General features: G+C 39.4%; 1 pseudogene; it reads right to left on the reverse strand.

The window, feature by feature from the left end:
• LOC781698 (bcl-2 homologous antagonist/killer-like) overlaps positions 1–10,902 on the reverse strand; it is a 138,680-nt pseudogene extending 127,778 nt beyond the window's left edge.
• Positions 10,903–11,273: the final 371 nt, after the last annotated feature.

Raw genomic sequence — 11,273 nt, forward strand, 5'->3', positions numbered from 1 at the left:
ATTACTCTATTTTTAGGAATGTTTACTTATTTATTTACTTAATTCACAATCACTAGATCGAGTATTAAAATATAAATACTAAGCTTTGGTAATTTGTAAAATTGTTTAATGTTAAAAATACATTGAATTATTTGACTAGGAAATTAGAATAAATGAGGCATGACAAAAAAGATGTAAACAACTTCCTATCCTGGTCTGCCCATGTCCTGCCATGTGCTTCCAACATGCCACTCTAACTCAACATGGCCTGGGTCAGCTAAGCTTCAGGGTTGGTGTCTGCCCAAACAGTAATCCGATTTATTAATTTTCCTGGCTGGTCTAAATGTTTGGCTTCAAATCAAGTTCTCTTCCTAATTTGTGCATCCACTGTGGTGCTTGATTTGCCAGATCCCATTTCTTATTTATTATCCCAGGGAATCCAAAGGGAGGCAGTAGAGCGAAGTGTTGAAGAGCACAAACCCTGGACTCCACTGTGAAATCAAGATCTTGGACAAGATGAAAACCCTCTTGTGATTTATTTTCCTGTATGTGACATGATGATACTAGGGTAATGTGAGGGGCAAGCAGAGATAATATATGTGAAACACTTAGAAGAATACCTGGAACATAGTAAATACCAAAAAAAAAAAAAAAAAGGCCAATTGAAGAGGCTGCCCACCCATTCCTTTGCCTTGGAATGTACATTTTACCCACTATTCCCACAATAGGAGGCATTTCAAGGACACACACTGGAGAGAGTAACGTGTGTTTAGATTACCTGGACTGAATATGTGACTGAACCCCATTAAGGCTTTTATATAAACTTTTAAGATTCTGGTAGAAGGTTGGGCATGGTGGGGAAATCTAATCATCTTGTGTCCACCCACGACAAGACTCCTATGTCAGTTTCCTGGCTTATTAAATCTGCTGCCTACCAGTATGGTGTGGTCTGCCTCTTTTTTTGATCTCTCCTTGCTCTGTTTACAGGGGCCGATTTCCAATGTCACTCCGGGAACTTCTGAAGTTATGAAACGAGAGGGACCCAAGTTCCTTCCGTGAACCAAGATGGAGGACCCAAGCCTCTTCATCTTTTAAAGCCTCTTGTTTTCTGTGATCAGTTGTAGAAGGGGAACGAGAACTTGGAAAGAGAAAAGTACTCTTCTTGAAAGCTGTATCCCAGATGCTAAATACTTTGTCTCACATTTCACTGACTGGAACATATGTATGTCAAGGAAAGCTGAGAAATGCTGTCTAGCTGTGTGCCCAGTTTAGAGAGAAAACATAAACTTAATGAACAGTTTGTACATAGACCCTAGAGAATATAGAAATAACATTTGTGAAGATAAATGAGAAAGACACACTCCTCCCAAAACCTGAAAAAAATTCAAAATCATGTTGACAAAAAATAAACTGGGATATATTCATATAACTAGACCCAATGAAGCAGTAAAAGGAAATGATCTACAGTAAACATGAGAACAGGACTACATCTCTGGGACTATACCAGAGCAAAATAGCAAGTCCTGGAAGTGATGTACAACTAAGAGAAATTAAAGAAATCCAGCACTGAATCTACACCATAAAAGTAGAATATCTAGAAAGTGGTGAACACAAAAATGTAGAATAGTGGTTATTGCAAAGGAAGGTGTGATAGAAAAATGGCAAAATAGTAGATGGCAGTTACAAGAAATGCCATAGGAAATTTCCCTTGGAGGGTTGGGTGGTGAAATTCTTATTCTTTATAACTTACATGTCATTCATGTGTTAAATAATGCATTACAATGTAAAAGGTTAAAGATCAAAAAGATCAAAATAGAAAAATCACATTAACAATTGTTTATTATCGAGAATTATCTATTTGTTTAGCACTGAAAAGTGAAGTGAAAGTGTTAAATCGCTCAGTCCTGTCGCACCCTTTGCAAGCCCATGGACCGTAGCCCGGCAGGCTCCTCTGTCCATGAAATTCTCCCGGGAAGAATACTGGCGTGGGTTGCCATTTCCTTCTCCAGGAGACCTTCTTGACCCAGGGATCAAACCCTGGTATCCTGAATTGCAGGCAGATTATTCACTCTCTGAGCCACCAGGGAAGCCCTGCTAATTTAATCAGATTGTTAAAGCTTTAGGACTTGCATTGTGACTTACTTTAGAAGCCTCAAGGTAGGACAAAGCAGCTAATTATACTGCTGTGAATTTCTGGTGTTATATTTCATTTTTGCTTTAATTACTGCTATTTTGTGATTTATTTTGATTGCAACACATTAGTTTTAATATTGAGATTTGTTAGTACTCTATTTTGAATAACTTGGAGGAAATTGTTTTCCACTCTATTATGCATTTGAAAGTGTAGTTTTACTATTTCAAGGAAGAGTTTTTTTTTCAGTGTTTTAAATTTTTCATGGGTTCCAAGAGCAAGTGAGAAGAAAATACAGAAATATGTTTTATATTAAACTCCATTAGTATAATATACTTCATTAGATAAGGAATATTAAAGGAAAATAAAAAACCTCTTCAGAAGGTTAAAACAGGCTGTTGTTAAAAACAGCTTACCTATGCACTGGAGAGTCAATTCATATTGGAATGAAAATGCTAGAAATAATCTTTGGAAATGCAAATATGGAGAAATAGCAACAATTTACCAAAATTAATGTTGCCTGGTCTGGGTACCCACTTAATTGACAGATCATTGTTATATTCAACTACTCTCCTGTGTCCTCAACTCAGAGACAGAAAATTAAAAGATAGGCTTGGGAGATGTCTAAATTTAGGACTCCCTGTTACTGCTTCAGATCCTTACTCTATGTACTTTTTAACCTTCATTCGGGAACTATCTAGATGTTGCCCATAGACAGTAATATAAAATAGGGTCCTGGCAAGAAGAAAGAAAAGATACAAGCAATTCACTCAATCTTGCTTTTCTCTTTTAATATCATGGGGATGCTTCTAGGAATCCATTTAAAATTCAGAATCAGAGAAATATCTCATAATCTAATTAGCAATGGATGATTGATGGAACCATATTAAGGGATTGATGTCTGTGAAAAGTATTTTTTTTTAAATATTTGACATAAAGCCCCAAATGCTAACTTATACCCTTTTACATGTAGTTGTCATTTGGATTTGAGTATTCATGGGTATTATTTAAATATCTTATTTTGGCAGAAGTATGTAGAAAATCTCAAGCAAATATATTTGCCTAGAGATGGTCGTGATATTTTGACAAGTTTAGGATGGATAAATATAAAACTGACGCAGAAACTGTGATGCCTGACAGACGTTGGTGTTTGCTTCATTATTGTCATGGAAATTTTGTATAAAAATAAATTTGACAAGCTTTGTTAGTTTGGTGCAATTGAAAAAGTTGTTTGTATAATTTCTTTGATGATTAACTGACTGGAGTTTTAATGATGCCATTGAAGAGAAAAACAATGAAGCATCATTCCTAGCAACTAGTACCCGGCAGCATAGAAAATGATTCACATTTGGCAAATTTACCTTGAATCCAGCTGTTGGATGAACATAAAATTTGAATACTTGGAAGGAAAATGAGATATGGAGCCTGGCATTTATAATGAATTATCAAATGTGAGTAATTGCACTCAGTTGAACCAAAACACTGAACTTCTGGAAGCTGACTCATCACTTTAATAATTTCCTTTTAAAAGTTATTTTATGCCTTATGTCTTGGGTGGCCCTACATGGCATGTCTCATAGTTTCATTGAGTTAGACAAGGCTGTGGTCCTTGTGATTAGATTGGTTAGTTTTCTCTGATGGTGGTTTTCAGTGTCTCTGCCCCCTGAAGGAGAAGGACAAGAGGCTTAGGAAAGCTTCCTGATGGGAGAGACTGACTGAGGGGGAAACTGGGTCTTGTTCTGATGGACAGGGCCATGCTCAGTAAATCTTTAATCCAATTTTCTGTTGACAGGTGGAGCTGTGTTCCCTCCCTGCCTTTTACCTGGGGCCAAACTATGGAGGAGGTAATGAAGATAATGGTAACATCCCTCAAAAGATCCCAGGCTTGTGCTGCCACAGTCCATGCCCCCAACCCTGCAGCAGGCCACCACTGACCCATGCCTTCGCCAGAGACTCCCGGACACCCACAGGCAAGTCTCCTGTGGGGTCACCGTTCCTTTCTCCTGGGTCCTGGTGCACAAGGTTCTGTTGTGCCCTCCAAGAGTCTATTTCCCAGTCCTATGTAAGTTCTGGCAGGTCTATAGTGGGGTAAATGTTGACCTCCTCCAAGAGGACTTATGCCTTACCCACATCCAGAGCCCCTGTCCCTGCGGCAGACCACTGCCGACCCGTACCTCCACAGGAGACGCTCAAACACAGTTCTGTCTCAGTCTCTGTGGGGTCTCTGGGTCCTGGTGTGCACAAGGTTTGTTTGAGCCTTCTGAGCATCCCTGGCAGGAACAAGGTTTGATTCTAAATGTGAATTCGCCCCTCCTAGCATCTTGCTGAGGCTTCTCCTTTGCCCTTGGATGTGAGGTATCTTCTCACAGTTGCTCCAGTGCCTACTGTCTTACTGGAGTTTTTCTAACCTTGGACGTGGGGTATCTCTTCCCGGCTGCTCCAGTGAAGCGCAGGTTCCAAATAGGAAAAGGAGTACGTCAAGGCTGTATATTGTCACCCTGCTTATTTAACTTATATGCAGAGTACGTCATGAGAAACGCTGGGTTGGAGAAAGCACAAACTGGAATCAAGATTGCCGGGAGAAATATCAATAACCTCAGATATGCAGATGACACCACCCTTATGGCAGAAAGTGAGGAGGAACTAAAGAGTCTCTTGATGAAAGTGAAAGAGGAGAGTTAAAAAGTAGGCTTAAAACTCAACATTGGGAAAACTAAGATCATGGCATCTGGTCCCATCACTTCATGACAAATAGATGGGGAAACAAAGGAAAGAGCGACAGACTTTATTTTCTTGGGCTCCAAAATCACTGCAGATGCTGACTGCAGCCTTGAAATTAAAAGATGCTTGCTCCTGGAAGAAAAGCCAAGACCAAAATAGACAGCATATTAAAAAGCAGAGACATTACTTTGCTGAAAAAGGTCCATCTAGTCAAAACTATGGTTTTCCCAGTAGTCATGTATGGATGTCGGAGTTGGACTATAAAGAAAGCTGAGCACTGAAGAATTGATGCTTTTAAACTGTGGTGTTGGAGAAGAGAAGACTCCTGAGAGTGTCTAGGACTGTAAGGAGATCAAACAAGTCAATCCTAAAGGAAGGCAACCCTGAATATTCATTGGAAGGACAGATGCTGAAGCTGAAACGGCAAATCTTTGGTCACCTGATGGGAAGAACTGACTCATTTGTAAAGATCCTGAATATGGAAAGATTGAAGGCAGGAAGAGAAGGGGACTACAGAGGATGAGATCGTTGGATTCAGCAAGCCCTGGGAGTTGGTGATAGACAGGGAGGCCTGGTGTGCTGCAGTCCATGCTTTCTGAAAGAGTTGGACACAATGGAGCAACCAAAGTGAACTGAACTGACCTCAGTTACTTAGATCATGCTTTTTCATTTCATTCTTTTTGACTAAATTTTTTAGGTCTTAACATATTTACCTGCTGATGCATAGTTAATAAAATGTTTTTTTAATTTTCTCAGTAACTTCAATTCACATTTTCATTGTTTAGGAATACAGATATAAATGTTGACAACGTAAGAGATCATACAAGTTTTGCATCAAATCCAGGATACATGTTTATGTATCTGAAGATGAGCATGTGTTGCTAGACGAAACTTTGGTAGGGTTTGATTCCAGAATCAGGAAGATCTCCTGGAGGAAGAAATGGCCACTGACTTCAGTACTCTTGCCTGAAAAACCCATGGACAGAGGAACCTGGTGGGCTACAGTCCAAAGGATTGCAAAGAGTCTGACACAACCGAGCACGGACTCACAATGCCATTTTAGTGCCTAATTTGTATCCTTGGGGGGAACAATTTATCTTTCTACTGTTTACTAGGCTTTTCTAGTTTCAAAACAGATACAGGGGCTGGTTTAACAATGTGTGGTATTTGTTTTAATGATTCAAAACTATCTCGTAGAACTGGAAGACTAGGTATAAATCTAGTTCTCAGGAAACATTTGGGAATAGGAAGGGAAGGTATTACGCCTTTCTTTGTGTCTTCTTCAATTTTCTCTCTCCCAGAGATTAGCTTACTTTTATTTTCTTGACCACATAATATAGAAAAACAAACAAAACACTGACGAACAGCACATGCAATTTAAAAACAAACCAACAAAAAACAAAGCATCCATGGCTTCTGATGAATACTGAGCTGACTTGTTGCACCCCACAGAGGACTTTTCTTTCTAGGCCCCAGTTTTAAATTCCAACACTTCAGCTGAGAAGAGCTTGGGCTAAGAGATCATCTTGGGAGAATGGAATCAGATGGTCCCGCCTGGTTTCATGAGAAAAACAAGGTACATTTTCCAAAACAGCTGCCCAGACTAACTCCTGCCATCCTGTGGTAAAAAAGGGAAAGAAAGTGAAAGTGAAATGTTAGTTGCTCAGTCGTGTCTGACTCTTTGCGACCCCGTGGACTGTAGCCCACTAAGCTCCTCTGTCCGTGGGATTTTTCAGGCACAAATACTGGAGTGGGTTGCTATTTCCTCCTTCAGGGGATCTTCCCGATCCAGGGATCAAGCCCAGATTTCCCACATTGCAGGCAGATTCTTTACCATCTGAGCCATCAGGGACTCAAAAGCAGCCTCCAAATGAGGGTGATGGAGAGACAGGGCCAAGTGACTTTCCCTGAAGTATAAATTGTGTATTTGAAGCTCTAAAGTGATTTACTTAGAGAGACCAATGAGTTAAAAAAGGAGTCTTGCTGTGCCCCTTACATACATTCAGTACTGGAATGCTGCACAATGCATCAACCATTTACACTGATTCCTTTGAGAAGCCTCAGAATAACAGCCACCTCTGTATTGATCTCATTATGTTCTGTTCCCTTTCTGCTGACTCCACGGTTGATTAACAAAGGATCACTGCCAAGCAGCCTATGTGGTGACCAAGGGGAGAGCCCCAAGGATGAGGGACATACCATGGTGGATTGTGGTGGCCAAGACATCAAGGCATTTCTTTCTCAGTGAATTTGAATGAAATCACTGGTCCTGACATCAGAGTCAGTTCAGGTGTAGCCGGCTCTGTGGAAGCCTCTGTGTACTGAAAAGGCAGAAGCATTTTCTGTCAAAGCCCGGACAATACCTGTTTCTGCAGAAATGATCAGTACCAGCTGGTACAGCTGGACCAGCAGAACCACAGGTTATGAGGAACAGTTAGAAGTGATATTTTAGGTCTGAAATGGCTTCTAAGACCACTTTCTATTTTCCCAAGCTTTCCTATATATTTTAAAAATAAACCCTGATCATCTGAGCATAACCAAATGTGATTCTGTGCCTTGGAACTTAAAAGAGCCTAAGTGACACACTTCTCAAGACATAGAAATACCCACAGTGAGTGAAACAGGAACAACGTGGAGATTAACAGGAAATAACTTTGAAGGGGGTTTTATTAGTAGCAATAATGAAAAAAAGTGGTAGTAATAACAAAGGCAATAATACTAGCTACTTTTTATTGAGTGCTATGTTCCCATGGAAAGCACTTCACAGTTATTATCTTAAACTAAACAGCACAATGGTCCTATGAGGTAGGTTTAACTGCTCTTCTCATTTACAAATGATGAATCTGAGACAGAGAGAGGTTAAGTTTTCCAAGATCCCATAGCCAGAAAATGATAAAGCCAAAAATGTGACTATGGAATCTGGGTTCTTAACCACTTGGCTGAACTACTTCTCCTGTGGGATTTAAGAAATATATATATATAGTATTGAGAACAGATTGTAATTTCTTTTTGAGAAACCAAGTAAAGTATAACATAAAGACATTCACATAGAGGACTCCCAGTAGCAAATATGTGGTTACCTTTCCGCATAGTTTTTGAAATATTTGTCCTTAGATACTAATCCCAAAGTATTTCGACATCTGGCTCAAATTATGCATTTTGCTTTATCTATAAAACTGCAAAACGTTATGTCATTAGCACCCAGCAAACATGTGTTCTTCATTATGTTTTATTCTATTCATATTGAAATAGTTATTGAAATAACATGACACAGTTTCTCTGTTCTCTTTATTTGTACTATTTTAGGAGCAAATAAAATGTTTAATTGTTAGCATAAAGAGGCATATTGAAAACTTGGGGAATCTTATCCTCTTATTTTGTTTTTGCAAATTATCAGCTATGATAAAATATTAAAATGTTGTTGCCCAGATTTTATTAAAAATAACAACTCCCACTCTAATAAAACTGTACTTTCAAGTGTAACAGTTATTAAGAGAAGTTGAAGAGTTTTTTAAAGAATAGCTTGTCTTTGGTCACCATTTTAGGAATCTTAACCCTGTGGATTGCTTCCTTTTTTCTAAATGAAAATTTCTCTTTTTGACATATTTGATGTTTTATTCTGACATGCCCACCTCTGACTGCTCCTCTAACTCACTCTACCTTAACGTAACTGTCTTTCAAAACACAGTGTGCTTCACTATAGTTTTTGATATTTTATATTCATCCAGGAAAACAATGTGTTGCTTACCATGGTTTCAAATATTGCATGTGGTTCCAAGGAGTCTGTGTCCTAGACTCATGGTTCCTAGATTCACATCTCTCTCCAGTTACTAGATGGTAACCTCAGGTGGGAAATCTAATATCTTCTCAGTTTTTTATCTGTAAGATTTGGAAAGTCATAACCCCCTCCCAGTGCGGTACTGAGAAGATTAAAATGAGATAATATGAGATAATAAATACATGGCACGTTGTAAGTATTTACTCAATTAACATGGCTGTTTATTTCAGCCCTGTCCTCTCAACCATACTCCAATTCTGTATTCCTCCCACTTTCCAGATACAATAACTTGTGGTTAATAATATAGACAATGACTAGAAGTTGATACAATTTAAGAAGAGTAGTGGAATGATATTTTGAGTCTTGGGGCAAGACTGACTGATAGATGGCTGCCATGGTTATTCAGGAATAGGATGAAGGAGGGTCTTCACTAAGAAATGGTGGTAGGCATAAATAGAATGGTCTTTTGGAAATGGTTCTGATATGACTTTAAGACTGATTGCATGTGTAGGACAAGGAGAAAATAAATAAAAGGGATTATTTCCAGTGATTGAAATACTGAATAAATTGTTTGACAACCCCTTAATACTGAGAATAGACATTATGAGAGTGACATAAGGGTGACAGTGAAAGGGGGTATTGAATTCAGTTCTGGACATTGTAAGGGTGACCTTTCTGTTAGACATTCAGTTAGAACTGTTCAATGTGTGTGTGTGTGTATGACTAGTGTACATATACACACCTATATGTGTGTATATATATATATGTATGTATATACATATACATACACACAGACACACCAGTCTAAAGCTCTTTCCATTATGATAAATACATATAATCTTATTGTTTATCAGTTCCCGGATATGCATATTATCACTTAAGGAGAACTTGAGACTATGAAGAAAATTGGACCAAGAAAGAAATACAATGCAATACCAACTAAAAATAATATATGAAGGAAGAGCCCAGAAAGCTAATTGAGAAAGACTGTTCAGAATCTGTTTAGAAGAAAACTCTTGAGATACTGTTTCATGAGACAGTAGTTCAGGGTAGTTCAAATGCCTTCTTAAATGAAGGCATTTAAGAGCTGGAATGTAAAGCAGTCTAACAGCCCCATATGTCGTTTAAAGAAGATCCCAACTTGAATGTGTGCCTGAGATTTGGCAACTTGGGGACTCTTGAAATTTTCTGAGAATATTTTCCACTTGACTAGTTGAATTGGAAGCTGTATACACCACGGTGAGTCAAAAGACAAAAAAAAAAAAAAATGAGAATGGAAATATGAAATAGAAAGAGGAAAATCCAGTGTTTAAAACCTTGGCTATGAAGGGAAAAGATGTAGCTAGAGCAGATTACAGGTATACAAAGATCAGGTAAAAACACCTTGTGTGTTTGTTTATTGGAGATGATGAAAGGTGGAAATGTTTACTTTTTGAGAGGAAAGCAGTAGTAGAGTCATAAATTTGGAGCCACAGATGAATTAGAGAATGCCCTATGAATCAACTATGAAGCTATCAGGGCTTCCCTGATAGCTCAGTTGGTACAGAATCTGCCTGCAATGCAGGAGACCCCTGTTTGATCCCTGGGTTGGGAAGACCCCCTGGAGAAGGGAAAGGCTACCCACTCCAGTATTCTGGCCGAGAATTCCATGGAGTGTATAGTCCATGGGGTTGCAAAGAGTTGGACAGGACTGAGCAACTTTCACTTTCACTTATGAATCAACAGCCATGATAATAGAGGAGATGGGAAAGGATCTCCTCACCCAAAAAGCCAAGTACTAGATTTGAGAATGATGTGCTAAGTCACTTCAGCTGTGTCCAACTCTGTGCAACCCCATAGACGGCAGCCCACCAGGCTCCCCCGTCCCTGGGATTCTCCAGGCAAGAACACTGGAGTGGGTTGCCATTTCCTTCCCCAATGCATGAAAGTGAGAAGTGAAAGTGAAGTTGCTCAGTCATGTCCGACTCTTGGCAACCCCATGGACTGCAGCCTACCAGGCTCCTCCATCCATGGGATTTTCCAGGCAAGAGTACTGGAGTGGGGTGCCATTGCCTTCTCCGGAGAATGATGTGACATCCCTGCAAATGAAAGAGGGTAGAATGTAATGCTTGATGCAAACACAGACAAGTGCATAGGCTGAGACAGAAGGAGAGTGGAGCAAAGACCTTTCTTCTGATAAACCACTTCCACCACCGCCACCGCCACCGGGACCACCACTCCGACTACTATCACCAGCACCACTAGTACTGATACCAACACTCCTCCTCCTCTCTTTCTCCCCTTTCTCCTCCATTATCTTGTTCCTATTCTTCTTGGTCTCCCCTTCCCCTTCTTCCTATTCTTTTCCCTCTTCTACTCTTTTTCCTCTTCCTTTTTCTTCTTTGGCTATTCTTTTTGAATAAAAGGAGAATCCATGGACTGAAACAACCACAGATACACAGATGATACCATTCTAATGCTTCCATTTCATTGCTGTCTTCCTCCTTCTGAGTTCATGTGGTCATACCTGCTTAGAAGAACCAGAGCTGCACAGAAATTCACTTGAAAAGGGATCTGAAAATGTTATTTTTCTATATAAATTACTCATTTATTTTTGGTTCAACAGCTTTTGCATTAAATTCAACTGGGGCATAAGCCTTTCTGTGGCCAAATTGAGCTAATAAG

Source organism: Bos taurus, chromosome 1 (genome assembly GCF_002263795.3).
Source record: "Bos taurus isolate L1 Dominette 01449 registration number 42190680 breed Hereford chromosome 1, ARS-UCD2.0, whole genome shotgun sequence".
Taxonomy (NCBI): Eukaryota; Metazoa; Chordata; class Mammalia; order Artiodactyla; family Bovidae; genus Bos; species Bos taurus.